The 16,031-nt window shown below is 36.1% G+C and overlaps 1 non-coding gene across 1 annotated transcript; it reads right to left on the bottom strand.

The window, feature by feature from the left end:
- Window positions 1–7,350: 7,350 nt before the first annotated feature.
- Window positions 7,351–7,453, bottom strand: LOC116563656. The gene has a single exon (XR_004274501.1). It is a non-coding gene; the product is annotated as a U6 spliceosomal RNA (small nuclear RNA).
- Between the last annotated feature and the right edge of the window lie 8,578 nt (window positions 7,454–16,031).

The raw sequence follows: 16,031 nt of genomic DNA, 5'->3' as shown, positions 1-16,031 counted from the left end.
AAAGCTCTACAGTCATCAAATAAGGAGCTTTGATTTGGGGGGGTTGTACTGTTAATTAGACTATTTTATGGGTTGGCAATTTCCCTCCCCACTATAATGCAGATGTTGAAGTCCTAATTCCTGGTACCTTAGAATCTGACCTTATAGGGAATAAGGTGTTTGTGAAACTAATCAAGTTGAAATAAAGCCTTATCTGTGGGCCCTAATTCAATATGAATGATGTCTTTATAAATAGGAGAAATTTGGGTACAGAGAAAGACCAAATGGAGGAAAGAAAATGTGAAGAGACACAGGGAGAAGATGACCATATATATAAGCTAATGAAAGAGTCCGAGAACAGACCTTTCATTCATAGCTCTCAGAGAAAACCAATCCTGCCAGCAACTTGCTCTCAGGCTTCTTGCCTACAAAACTATGAGAAAATAAACACAAAGGGTCTTCAAAAAGCTCATGGGAAATGTGTATTACAAAAAACCTATAAGACCAAGAACAGCGGCTCACACCTGTAATTCCAACACTTTGGGAAGCTGAGTTGGGAGGATCACTTGAGGCCAAGGCTTCAAGACCAGCCTGGGCAACATGACAAGACCAAGTATCTACAAAATAAAAAAATAAATAAATAAAATAAAAATAAAAAAAAAACAGTAGCTGGGAGTGGAGTGTACCTTTAGTCCTGGCTACTCAGGAGGCTGAGACAGGAGGACTACCAGAGCCTAGGAGTTTGAGGTTACATTAAACTATAATCACGCTAGGACACTGCAGCCTGGGTGACAAAATATTTGTCTATAAAAAATAGTTTTTTAATTTATTCATAGTTTTCAATTTTTGGCACCAACGTAACTTGCACTAACTTATGATAACATGTCTGAACAAAACCTAGTTTGAGACATTAAGAAGGATGATGCTTTCTTCAGTTTGAAAATGGCCCCTATTAAGTCAGCATGAATTCTGCTAAATCTGAAGCAAAACAAATATCAAATTTATGTTGAAACTTGGGTGAAAGAACGGTGACATCACTGATGCTTTATGAACAGTTTATGGGGACAATGCCCCACAGAAATCAGCAGTTCATTTTAAGAAGGGATGAGACAATGTTGATGATGAAGCCTGCAGAGTAGGCTATATGCAATTTGTGCAGCAAATATTCATCTCGTTCATGCCTTAATGGAAGAATACCAATGACTGAAAGCAGAAACAATAGCCAACACCTCAATAGGCTCAGCTTACTAAATTCTGATGGAAAAAATTAAAGGTAATCAAACTTTCCATTCAGCAGGTGCCAAGACTTTTGTGTCCAGATCAGGTACAGACAAGAGCTGAACTTTCAATGGACATCGTAAACAGGTGAGATTAAAATGCTGAAGCATTTACTGGCAGAATTAGAACAGTGGCGTCAGTGTTTCAAACCTGAAGACAGCACAATCAAAGCAATGGCTGAAAAGAGGTGGAAGTAGTCCAGTCAATGCCAAAGGGGACCAGTCAAGAGCATGACATCAGTCTTTCGGGATGGTCAAGGCATTTTGTTTGTTGACTTTCTAGAGGATCAAATCATGATATCATCCTATGATGAGAGTGATTTGAGAAAGTTAGCCAAAGCTTTAGGAAAACAATCTACCCAGGAAAGCTTCACCAGAGAGCCCTTCTCCACCATGACAACACTCCTATTCACTCCTCTTATCAAACAAGGACAATTTGGTGAGGGTTTCAAGGGAAATCTTTAGGCATCCACCTTATAGCCCTGATTTGGCTCCTTCTGACTTCTTTTTTTCTTTTCTAATTAAAAAAAATAAATGGAAAGACACTAATTTTTCTTCAACTAGTAACGTCAAAAAGAGTGAATTGACACGCTTCTCTTTCTAGGACCCTCAGGCCTTTGTGGATTTAATAAATGACTGGTATCATCATTTACAAAAGTTTGTTAAACTTAATGGAACTTATTTTGAGAAATAGAGCTGATTTTTTTTTTAACAGTGTTTTACTCTGTCGCCCAGGCTGGAGTGCAGTGGCAGGATCTCAGCTCACTGCAACCTTTACCTCCTGGGTTCAAGTGATTCTCCTGCCTTAGCCTCTTGAGTAGCTGGGACTGGGACTACAGGCGCATGCCACCACGTCTGGATAATTTTTTGTATTATTAGTAAAGATGGGGTTTCAGAGTGTTAGCCAAGATGGTATTGATCTCCTGAACATGTGATCCATGTGCCTCAGCCTCCCAAAGTGCTGGGGTTACAGGCATGAGCCACTGCACCCCACCCAGAGCTAATAGCTTTATTGTTATCTTTTAATTCCAATTTTACACACACCTTTTGATGTCCTCTTGTATCTATTCCTTAAGCTGTCTAGTTTGTGAAACAGTGTTACCATAACCCCAGCAACCTATCACAGAAAAAGCAGATTAAGGAAGCTATATTTCTACTCCAGTTTTAAATGATCAGATAATATCTACTCACCCATTAGTAACAGTTTCAGATTTTATGCATCCAGTATCAGGTCTGTATTACTTCTGTTCATGAAAGATTTTAATACATTTTAATAGAAATTATTTAATTTTTCTGCTGTTTTTCTTTAATTACACAATAGATAAATCTTTATCTGGCTACTATATTGGTAATGGCTTTTGAGATTATAATTGTTTAGTGGTTACTCTAATTTGAGGACAAGTGGGATAGCCATTGATATAATTTTTAATAGTTCAGGAAGTTCTCATAGTTTGCAGAGCTGTACTTATACATTCTATCACACATAATGACTATCACAAGACGAGGATATTCTCACCCTGTAGTGTTATGACTTTGACATATGAGAAACTTGAGCTCATAGGGATGGCCGAGAAGCCCCAGTTAACAATAAGAAGGGGGCATTATATCTATTTTACTTTTTTTTTTTTCATTTTGTTTGTTTGTTTTGAAATGGACCCCCACTCTGCTACCCAAGCTGGAGTACAGTGGTGCGATCTCAGCTCACAGCAACTTCGGCCTACTTAGTTCAAGCGATTCTCCTGCCTCAGCCTCTCCAGTAGCTGGGATTATAGGCATGCACCCTCACACCTGGCTTTTCGTAGAGGCAGGGTTGCACCATGTTGGCCCGGCTGCTCTCGAACTCCTGACCTCAGGCATCCAAAAGTGCTGAGATTATAGGTGTGTGCAACCATGCTCAGCCTATCTTAAATTCATTTTACAGCTACTGCTCCTCCCTCCATATCATGCTGCTACTTATTTAACTGTCAAACTTGAAAAAGCAGAAGAAACCAAAGAATCTATAGTCTGGTGATCTGTCTCAAATTAGGGAATTGTGAGACACTGAAAACTCCAGATGAGTGTGCTTTCAGGAGTGTGAGAGGAGCCCCCAGCATGATCTTCAAGTCACCCTCATTTGGTCTGTTGACTTCTGAGACCATTTGGAAGAGATAGAACAATCTCATTGACCCAGAAAACAAAGCATGTTTATTGCTGCCATAGACATGCACTGAGACTATTCCTAGACACTTTGACAGTTATAATTGCTCTGATCTAACCAAGAAAACATGATAAAACTTTTGTTGCAAGAATGATGTAATGGGAGAAATGTAAAAATGTCATTTACTCATATTAACCTGAATCATACTTTAAACTTTGTAATACAATTTTTCAAAGGAAAGTAACTTCTAGCTTAGTAGAATATCTCTCTATCCCTCTTTCTCTGTGAATTAGGTTTATGAGATTATACACTTGAAATAACTGTCTAGCATGTATTCTGTGATCACCCAGCACATTTGAGACTGCAAGTTTTTCTTATCATGAATGTCTTGACATTTAATTAACCATTATGTTTTCTTACATTGGCAAAGTGTTGGTAAATATTCATATATCTGTGAATGCAGCAAATATTCAGGATGGAGCCCATAAGAATGTCTGCTGTGCCAATAGAGCTCCCTATCTTCAGGGCAGCTAAATTTCATAGTGAAATTTCAAGTAACTGTGGTCCTCCTGAGGGAAACAGAAAATTGAGCATGCTCAACCTAGAATTTAAAAATATGTATGCTTGAGGTGGGACATTCACAGACTTTTGGAATCAGAGGGATCTGTTTTGAAGCTCATGACTTGTATTTAAGAAGTGTCATGAAACACAAGTATGAATAACAAGAGGATCTAAGGGATTTTGTAGGCCTGCCTTGATACTTTGAGACTACTGATACAGAGGAAAAAAGAGTCTCTCCACTTACCGAAAGGATCCTCTGATATGGTTTGGCTAGTTGTTGTCTCTTAAATGACATGTTGAATTGTAATCCCCAATGTTGGCAGTGGAGCCTGGTGGAGGTGTTTGGGTCATGGGGGTGGATTTCTCTCGGCGTGGTGCTGTCCTCTTGATGGAGAGTGTGTACTCCCAAGATCTGGGTGTTGTAAATTGTGGTACTCCCCTTGCCGCTACTCTCTCTCTCTTGCTCCTGCCTGTCTGCTGTCACTTTGCTTTCTGCTACAAGTAAAGTCTCCCTGAGTCCTCCCCAGAAGCCAAGCAGATGCCAGCACCATGCTCATATAGCCTGCAGGACCATGAGCCAATTAAACCTCTCCCTTTATAAACCATTCAGTTTCAGATATTTCTTTAAAACAATACAAGGATGCCCTGATACATTCCCTATTCCCCAAATACCAGCTCAATGACACAAAGATCGATTCTTCACTCTTCAGAGGTCCCTTCAAGTTTATCTCAATGAAGAAAAAGGAGATATCAGGGAATATATCAATTATTCCTATCCTCAATCATTTGTTCATTCTTGCATATGTATTTCCTTTTTTCACAAAATGAAGAGGAAACTTGTTAGAGTTTTAATATCTAGTCTAACATTCTAGAACTTGTAATCTGTATGTATGTCCATGGCACACAAAAGAAAAATTAATTAATTACCCTGAGACCTGGCCAAAATATGAATACCTTAAAATGCATTACTTTTGCTCTTAGAGTAGGTCCAAAAAGTGATGCATTAAAACTGGTGAGTTCTCTGTCCCTGAAGATGTTTAAAAATGGCTAATAATGGTATCACAGGACTAGTGTAGAATTGTTTGATGCAGCAAATAGACATTTGCAGTTTGAAATTCCTTGAAATCCCAAGAGTTTTTATTTCTAATATGGATATTGTAGAGGTCGAAAGAAAGATGAAAGGATTTTTAAAAATCAAATTGATCTAGATAATTTATAGTAAAGTTACTCCATGATTAAATTATTAAAAAATATCTATAAACTCATAAAGCCTATGCTTGCATCAAACTCTCATTCAGCATATATAATTGTGATTTCTTATGAACCTGAGATGTCAGATAATATTATCAGATAGTTTTTGGTCAGGCTCTTAAAATGTTAAAATGTGATTAATTTTCACACAGGTCTTTTAAATATATATTAAGATAGTTCAGGACACATTTATCCAGACATATACCATTAGCTGTCAATTTATTCTTAAATATTTTATAGATGTATGTTTTTTGTTCCAGGGTTTACTAATTCTCATATGTAATTAACTCTCACAAGTTAAATTTAATTATTTTGTGTCAATATTCAAAAAACTATTTCGAAATCTTAGTACAAATAGCAGACTGATTCCTTGATCCGAACAGACATACTCTATAAGGCCTGCATGAATCAAAGCAAATTTCACGATTTCTATGCAATACTTTTCAAAAAGTAGACATTATTTGTTTTCTATAAGTATGCAAATAAGTAAAAGGCAGTATATGTGTTTATATTTTCTATAAGTTCATTTACATGCCTGCATTTTCTTTAAATAGATAATATGTTAAAATAGATAAACGTGATAATCGATAATTATATAGTAGTAATATGATAATACATAAATAATATGGATATGGCTATACAAACAACTTAATGGAAAGACAGAGATTAGTTAATGACTAACCACTCCCATACCTCACAAGTTGGAATGTGGACATATTTGAGGGTTTCACATCAATATACAATCTTCCATAAAAAGCTACAGAATAAACAGAATATATCCTCTTTGTTTTGTTTTGTTTTGTTTTGAGATGGAGTCTCACTCTGTCACCCAGGCTGGTTGGAGTGCAGTGGCACGATCTCTGCTCACTCCCAGGTTCACGCGATTCTCCTGCTTTAGCCTCCTGAGTAGCAGAGATTACAGGTGCACACCACCTCACCCAACTAATTTTTGTATTTTAATAGAAGTGGGGTTTCCCTATGTTAACCAGGCTGGTCTTAAACTCTTGATCTCAAGTGATCCACCCGCCTTGGCCTCCCAAAGTGTTGGGATTACAGGCATGAGCCGCCATACCTGGCCTAGAATACATCTTAGGGCATCAGCTTTACTCGAAGACTTACAGAGAACATTTTCTTTATGATAAACCAAATTTAAATATTAGTAAGACAGAATATGTGGAAAAAATACGTTAAAAATAACCTGTAGGTTTCAAAATTGTATTTGTATCATAAGAGCTTCCTGATATGCTCCTAAATATCTCAGGGTGTATTCCTTCCCTTTCTTCTGACTGTAAGGTTACCACTTTGGAAAATTAGAGGAAAGCTCTTCTGTAACTCCTTTTTGTAAAGGCTTTGCTGCTTTAGCTCCTGACAATTCTTAAATATACTTCTCTCTGTAACTAAATGTTGTTAAAGATGTGAACCAGATCTCAAGTTATCCTTCATTTAACTCTAACAATCCTTTTCAGAAAGAAGAGGTTAGGTTAGGAAATTACTCTGTGGATCTGCATAATGAATGTAGTGGCTTTGGACCCTCTGGATGTGAGTGCTCTGGGGATGTGTTAAGAAACCTATGAATATGTGTGCTGTTTAATAACAATTACAGCTCCAGATGTATTTTCATGCCCATTGCTAAGGAAATAACTGATTTCCTCCTTTACATTATCTTAAAATAGAGTTTTTAGCAACCAGAAAGATGGAAGTATCTTTGTTATAGCCTATTCATCTGGAGAGCTTTTCTTCTACAGGAAGAGAGATAGATAGATACACACAGATATATGTCTATCTATCTATCAAGCCAGCTATCTAGCTAGCTACCTGTCTATCTATCTATTGACTGATTGAGAGAGAAGAGGGCTCCAGCTAGGAGGCAGCATTTTGAAGTAAGTACCATTTCATTTCACAGATGGGAAAAGTGAGGTTCAGAAACACTGAGTCCCAGTTTCACAGTTTGACTCGCAGTGGGATTCCCAATCCAGATTTGTCCTAGATGTTGCTGCCCTCCAAGGGCCTTGGGGATCTGCTGACCTGGGTGTAGGTTAATGATCAGATTCTCACTCCTGAACAGATTTCTTAACAGCCAGAAGATTCAAGAACAATGGATGCTTGAGGGAAGAGAAGGCAAGGGTTCTTTTGTGTATTTATTTCTTAAATATAAAATGCTTCATGAATCCGCATATCATCCTTGCCCAGGAGCCATGCTAATCTTCTCTGCATCTTTACAATGTTAGTATCTGTCTTGCAAAATGACCACAAAAGCAAGGGTTCTTAAGAGTAGACACATACATGCTGTATATATATATGTATGCTGAGATTTGAATGTGTCCCCTCCAAAATTTCAATGTTGCCCATATGATAGTAGTAAGAGGTGGGGCCTTTACGAAGCAATTAGGCCATGAAAACACCTCCTCTGTTAATGGGATCAAGTCCCTTACAAAATATGCCTCACACAGCAGCATGCAGCCAGCTTGCTCTTCTGCTTCTGCTAAGTGAGGACGCAGTAAGAAGGTCCTTGCTAACCAAACTCTCGGATCTTCATCTTGAATTTCCCAGCTTCCAGAACTGTGAGAAATAAATTTCCATTTTTTAGAAATTACCACATCATCTCAGATATTTCACTGAAGCATTTCAAATGAACAAAGACACACACATATATACACAATTTTTAAATTTGCCAAGAATTAATACTAAGTAATATCGGTAATAGTAATTCAAAAAATATGAGAATAACTAGGGTGACTTTGGGATGCAATAGAAAGGACATGTTAGAAAGATGCCTGACATGGTCACCTGTCCTTCTTTTCACCTTGTATAGATGTCTCCCTTCTCCAACAATATTTCTTAAAATGAACTTTTTAATAATGATAATGCCCTCCCTAATTGATTAGCAGTGGTGACAAAAACTGTAACTCATAACCAAGCATATCCACTTCTTTTTGCCTTTATTTTCAACGACTCTGAGGCACCTGGGTTAAATATTTTCCCTCCCAGGCCACAGGTCTATCTAGGTGTGGCACATAAAAGAAGGCAGAGGCTCATTCTAAATCCCCCATCACTCCAGAAGGGTGGCTTAGTATTTGCAGTGAGAACCTCAAGACTGTAGGCAGATGACCTGAGACTGAGAGGTTACTGCTGGACAGTGGGTTCCCTGTTGCTTCCCAAGTTCCACTTGCGTCCTCTGTGGCACATTGAAGCTGAGAAGAGGAATCACTGCATAATTTTAAAGTTCATTATCATTTCATCTAGCATGAAGCATTACCCCTGCTCATCAATATATTTCTACCTTAGTTCACGTGAGCACAATATGACAACCGTTTTTTCAACTTCCTCTTTACATTGGGACATCATCTTACTCTTCTCTTCCCCAAAAGAGAAAAGAAACCCAAAGGCAGTACTTAAGGCGTTGAAGAAGCTTCATCCATGCTGAATGCCTGGCCACTGGGACAGCAGACACCGCCCACCTAAATGATTGCTCCTCACTCCAGCCCTTAAACAGATTAATAGAAATGTCACATAGCTTCATCTTTGTCACTGTGGCAGGCTAGAGACTAAAATTCAACAGAATATTGTTACACATCAAAAAATACTGTTTTCCTCATTTACCTGGAACTGCTCTGTCACCTCATCTAGTAACATTAAGTCTGAACTTGTCTTTCTCAAAGTATCTCTCTGACGGCAAGCCTTTGCCACTGATACTCTCTGTCCTTCTTTCTATATATTTGACCTTAAAATGTCATGTAAGTTCACAGAAATCAGTAGCTAGAGGGTAAAAAATCATTTTTTAAAAACCACGATATTTCAAAACATTTTGTAAAATTAAAAACACAAAACAAACGTATACATTAACTCTGAAAGTATAAATGTATCTGAACTTTTTGATCTACGACTAGCCTTTATCCAGACCAACAGGAGATTGTCCTTTTACTTACTCTAACTTCTCAAGGAAAAGGAAGACTATCCTATGACCTTATAAGCTTCCTACAGGCTTTCTACAGTAGACACTGTCTGATTCTATCAAGGTTTAATTACATTAAGGCTGCCTTTTTCTATTTACCAGGCTTCACTGTTAGGAAAAGTAAAACAGAAAAATATAAATAATCACCTTGAGATTTAAAAATAAGAAATTGAAATATGAATCTTTCATGGGAAATGCCTGTATTTTAGAGACTGATAAATTAAAATTATTTAAGCATAAATTGGTTTTCTTTGTTTAAGCATTATGTTATAAAGTACTTATGGATGAGGGAATGAGTCAGAGGCCACCACGAAGAACTGAGGCAACATCGGCGAGGCTGGAGCAGGGCTGGCCTCCAGGGCCCTCTGTGCTGCTTGATTCCCGCCTTTCCTGCCCATCACAGAGGAAAGCTCTCTTGGCACAAAATTGCTTCTTACATAAAGTATAAAATTGTGCAACAGGTTTACTTTGGTCCAAGAAGTTTCAAAGCAAAAGCAGAGTTCAGGATTCATGATGGCTCAAAAATTTAAATTATTTCAGATGTATCTAAAGAGATTCACTGGAATTTTAATTTTTTTAGCTAAGTAAATCTCATTTATTCCACAAACATTATTAAGGAGAAATTGTGGATTCTGGTACTCAGAAAGGCAATTCAGCTTAATGTTATCTTCTGCTGAAATTAAAAATACAAAAACGTCTTCCTAAAAGAAAAGTGTTTGGAATCCTTGTGAAAGTAAACAATATGCAAAGCCTTGTCTATATTTCAGAAGCAAAAAAAAAAAAAAGGTTTATTTGTTCATTTACTTTCCTCAAATGGAAATATCTGGGCATGTCTCATTACAAAAGTCTAACAGGCATATTAATGACCTGTCTCTGCAAATACCAAGAGAGTCTTTTTTTTTGTCTTTCCATTAACCCCAATATTTTTAGCATTAACTGTTCTTACAAATATTCCTACAGTTCCCTGCCCATTGCAGAAGTCAAAGATTATAAATACTTAGTGAATGTTCAGATGTGATGAAAGTCAAAGTTTGTTCTTATGACAGAAATGAGAAGTGGGGTTTTTAACTTGATGGTATTAGAACTGTTGAGCATACTATCAAATTGAGACCAAGGTTTGGGAAAGATAATGATGGATTTACCTATCCCAAAATCTTTAACTCTCCCCCAATCCCTGAAATAAATGAAACAACAGCATAAGCAGTGTAAACCTAGTGAATAATTAAAGGAACAATCGAAACTATGAAGAACATCTATAACAATATTGACGAAGTATCCTCACAAGCCTGAAATATTTGGAAGCCTGAACCACACACTACAACAATCCCTGGTGATGTCAGCAGTGACTCTAGGAGGAAGTGGAGCAGGGAAATCAAAATTATTCTGATAGCCTGATATTAGGAGAAATTCCATTGCCAACTGGTTCTCATTTACAGCTGAGTAATTCTAACTTAGAGTGGAATGCTTCGTGGGCCAAACATGAAACAGTAGCTCAAGGTGGGTGTTCCAGCTTCCAGTTCATGGCTAAGCCTGGATAGTATACAATTTGTTATCATTTTAAGTATGCATGGGACATTGATAAAATTATCTGTATCATTTCATAAAAATACCTCAATGATTTTCAAATAAAAATGATGCAAACAACGTAATTTGAACATGGGTACAATAAATAAGACTGAAATAGTACAAATAGAAAACAAAATGCCTTCTTCAACAATCTCACATTAATTAAAATACAAAGACCAGGTGCAGGTAGCTCATGTCTGTAAACCCAACACTATATGGGAGGCCTAGGCAGGCAGATCACCTGAAGTCAGGAGTTCAAGACCAGCCTGGGCAACACGGCAAAACACTGTCTACACTTAAAACATAAAAAATAAAAAATAAGCAGACATAGTGGTGTATGCATGTATTCCCAGCTACTCAGGAGGCTGAAGCATGAGAAGTGCTTGAACTTGGGGGGGGTCAAGGTTGCAGTGAGCCGAGATCGTGCCACTGCACCCCAGCCTGGGTGACGGACTCTGTCTCAAAGAAAATAAATAAATAAATAAATAAATAAATAACAAAATTACGTTTCTTAAAAATAATTATTATTATACAATGTTGCAGACTGGGCAGCACAGCTAAAAGAGTTCAAAAAAAAAAAAAAGAAAAAGCCATGAGGGCCCCCTCCTTGTGAATGGAATTGAGGTCTTTATGAAAGATGCTTCAGGAAGCAGCATTCCCCACTTTTCCTTTCCACCTCTTGCCATGTGAGGACACAGTGTTCCTGCCCACTCAAGGATGACACCCTCACCACACAGCCAGACTCGCTGCCATGTTAATCTTAAGACTCCTCAGCCTTCTGAACTGTGAAAAAATTAATTTCTGATTCTTTATAATTTGCCCAGTATCATGTATTTTGTTACGGTACCACAAAACAGACTTAGACAACACATCAGAAGGAAAAATTAAAAATGTACATCCTATCCATCTTTTCAATATCATTCTTCCAATTTTTTTCTTTAGGATGTTTGATATTATTATTCTGACATTGTTTTCTGTATTGTGAGATAAAGTAAATTAGTATGCTGATATTAGAAACCAGAATTTTCCAGTGTAGAATGAAGGAGATGTAAATAGGAAGCCAAAGAGTTAAGTAATGTGTGAACAATTTTTTTTTTATTTTGTGTCAACTTTTATTTTAGGTTCAAGGGTACATATCCAGGTAATTTGTGTTTTCTAAGGGTTTTGTGTTCATATGATTTTCTCAAGCAGGTAATGAGCATAGCACGTGGTAGGTAGTTTTTTGATCCTCACCTCCCTCTCACCCTCCACTCTCAATTAGGCCTTGGTGTTTATTGTTTCCTTCTTTGTGTCCATGGGTACTCGATGTTTAGCTTCCACTTACAGGTGAGAACATATAGTATTGGTTTCCTGTTCCTGCGTTAATTCACTGAGGATAATGGTCTCCAGCTCAATCCATGTTGCTGCAAAGGACAGAATCCCACTCTTTTTTATAGCTGCATACTATTCCATGTCCCACATTTTCTTTATCCAGTGCCCAAGGCTGTGGGAGCCCACCCTTTGCATAAGCATGCCCTGGATGTGAGATATGAGTCAAAGGAGATCATTTCAGAGCTTTAAGAAAAAATGATTGCCCCACTGGATTCTGAGCTTGCATGAAGCCTGTAGCCCCTTTGTTTTGGCCAATTTCTCCCATTTGGAGTGGGAGCATTTACACAATACCTGTACCCCCATTGTATCTAGGAAGTAACTAACTTGCTTTTGATTTTACAGGCTCATAGGTAGAAGGAACTTTCCTAGTCTCAGATGAGACTTTGTACTTGGACTCTGAGTTAATGCTGGAATGAATTAAGACACTGGCGGACTGTTGGGAAGGCATGATTGGTTTTGAAATGTGAAAGGGGCCTGAAATTTGGAAGGGACCAGGGGTGGAAAGATATGGTTAGGCTTTGTGTCTCCACTCAAATATCATCTTGAATTGTAATTTCCACATGTAGAGGAAGGGACCTACAATCCACACATGTTGAGCTAGGGAAGCAATTGGATTATGGGGATGGATTTTCCCATGCTGTTCTCATGGATAGTAAGTGAATTCCCACAAGATCTGATGATTTTATAAATGGTAGTTTTTCCTGCATTTGCACATACTTTCTCTCCTGCAGCTTTTTTAACAAGGTGTCTGCTTCCCCTTCCACCACGATTGTTAAGTCTCCTGAGACCTCTCCAGCCATTCAGAACTGTGAGACAATTAAACTTCCTTTGTTTATAAATTACCCTGTCTTGGGTAGTATCCTTATAGCAGTGTGAGAATGAATTAAAACATCTAGTTTTCAATTGACGGTCATCTAGGTTGACTCTTTGTCTTTGCTATTATGAACAGTGCTGTGATGAACATAAATCTTCAAGTGTTTTCATGGTAGAACGATTCATATTCCTTTGGGTATGTACTCAGTAATGTGATTGCGTGGTTGAATAGTAGTTTTGTTTTAGTTTCCTTGACAAATCTCCAAGCAGGTTTCTACAGTGGCTGGACTAATTTACATTCTTACAAGCTGTGTATAGCAGTCCCCTTTCTCACAAATTTTCCAGCATCTGTTAGTTTTTGACTTTCTAATAATCACCATTGTGACTGGTATGAGATGGTATCTTGCTGTGGTTTTGATTTGCATTTGGATGATTAATGATGTTGGGCATTTTTTCATATGCTTGCAGTCCATGTGTATTTCTTCTTTTGAGAAATGTCTGTCCATGAATGTTGCTCATCTTTGAATGAGGCTTGTTTTATTCTTGTAAATTTAAGTCCTTTGTAGATTTCAGATGTTAGACTTTTGTCAGAAGCATACGTTACATAGGTTGCTTTACTCTGTTGACAGTTTCATTATTTCATTAGCTGTGCAATGCTCTTTAACTTCATTAGGCCCCACTTGTCAATGTTTGTTTATGTTGCAGTTGCTTTTTGAGTCTTTGTCATAATATCTTTGCCAGGACTGATGTCGAGGATGATATATCCTAGGTCTTCTTCTAGGATTGTCATGGTTTTGGGTTTTACATTTAAGTCTTTAGACCATCTTAAGTTGATTTTTGTATATGGTGTAAGGAAGGGGTCCAGTTTTAATCTCCTGTATATGGCTAGCCAGTTATCCCAACATCATTTATTGAGTAGTGAGTCCTTTTCCCATTTCATTATTGTCGGCTTTGTGGAAGATGAGATGCTTGTTGGTGTGTTACTTAATCTGTGGGTTCTTTTTTCTGTTCTGATGGTCTATGTATCTATTTTTGTGCCAGTACCATGTTATTTTGCTTACAGTAGCCTTGTAGTATAGGTCGAAGTCAAGTAGTATGATGCCTCCAGTATTGTTCTTTTTGCTTGGGGTTGCTTTGGTTATTTGAGTTCATTTTTGGTTTCATGTGAATTTTAGAAATTCTTCTAATTCTGTGAAAAATGTCATTGGTAGTGTGATAGAAATAGCATTGAACCTATAAACTGCTTTGGGCAGTAGGGCAATTTTAATAATATTGATTCTTCCTATCCATGTGGCTCAACAATTTTAATCAGGCTATGATCTCATGATGTGATTCATCTTGAAGATAAAAAGTTGCAACTTTCTAGTAATAGGCCAAGAAACCATGATTCTGAGTAGTAATGAGTAGCCACAGTGCCGAGTTTCATCTCTAAATATCATTTTTTATAGAAATAGGTAATTTCAGGGAAAATAATATATCACCCTTAAAATATCTTATAAAAGAAGACAAAACACTACCAAACACTATTAGGGTATATTACATGGACTCAGGAGACAAAATAAAGAAGTTCCTATTGGCCAAACTTGGGATTATTTTAGCATCAGTGAGAATCTTTAAGGTGATGGATCAAAAATATTAAAAAATGAATTTAAATGGATACTAAAGTGAAACCCTCTTTTGCCTTCTTTGAAGGATAGTTTGGGGAAAAATTATAATATTGAAAACTGGCAAGTAGAAATAAATAATTAAGCATTTTTCCTGTTGTTTCTATATGATCTGTTCTTCAGCTTACCTAAATAGTTGGTAAGATGATGTTTTCTATTAAATTTATTCTAGAGAATAAGTGAATGTCATTTCAAAATGCTAATGAAATGAGAAATCTAATCAATAATCAGCAATGATGGCCAAAGTCATGAAAAGAAAGTTAACACACAGCTCCTGATAGATGTACATGATATCATCAATTAAGTGTTCTTGCCAAAAATAATAGAACCCAAATTTTATCAACCTTAGAGCTCCTATTACAAACCAGCAGGAAATATACAGAGTAGAGGATCATGTTAACCTACTCCATAGAAAAGCAATTGAAAACAAATCCTATGAGAAACACTATCAGACAAAGGTCTTGGTTCTTTCAAGAAATGAACTATAAGAAAAAAGAAATAGATGTAATAAAAAAAAGAGTGAGAAAGCAGAGATTCAATGTATGATAATTTATGATCTTTACTAGATTTCAGATTTTGATAAATTATTATAAAATATTCTATATTTTATAATATAGGAAAAATTCAAATACTAAGTACTTGTTCGTACTCAAACAACATTTGTGACAATGGTATTGCTGTAAATCAAAAAGTTATTTTTTAGATACACACACTGAACTACTTAAGAAGGAAGTTTTCATATCCAGGATTTGCTTTGAAATAACCCACAGAAAGTAGAGAGAAAATAATGGGAGGGCATAGAAGAAACAAAACTGACAACATGTTGACATTTGTTACAGCTGTGTAATGTCTACATTTCAGTTCATTATGTTATTTTATATCTGTATAAAATATATATATTTTATATTTTTTATATATAAATATAAATATATTTTATACATTTTTATATATAAATATAAATATATTTTATACACATTTTTATATATAAATATAATATATATATTTTTATATATAAATATGTAAAATAAATATATTTTATATCTGTATAAAATATATATATTTTATACAGATATGTTATATATCTGTATAAAATATGTAGATAAATATATATCTGTATAAATATATCAGATATATAATATACATATTAAAAAACATATATCTGTATAAAATATATTTTATTTTTTATATATAAATACATAATTATATATTTTATACAGATATAATATATATTTTAATATATAAATAATATATATTTTTTAATCTATAAAAATATTACAATTTTTATAATTAAAAAGTTTTCGTAAACTTTCAGAGCCTTTACCACTTGTAAAATTTAAATGTATAAAGAATGATGCACTGAATAATACCTTGGAAGGAGAGAACTTAGAAGACACTAATTAGAAATAAATATTATGAAATGTCTGTCTACATTCAGTTATGATCTATTTCCTATTCCAAAA

This window comes from Sapajus apella, unplaced genomic scaffold, assembly GCF_009761245.1.
Source record: "Sapajus apella isolate SASKATOON/1434 unplaced genomic scaffold, GSC_monkey_1.0 scaffold35, whole genome shotgun sequence".
Classification (NCBI taxonomy): domain Eukaryota; kingdom Metazoa; phylum Chordata; class Mammalia; order Primates; family Cebidae; genus Sapajus; species Sapajus apella.
Note: the sequence above shows the minus strand (reverse complement) of the source record. Positions and strands in the feature narration are given on the sequence as shown.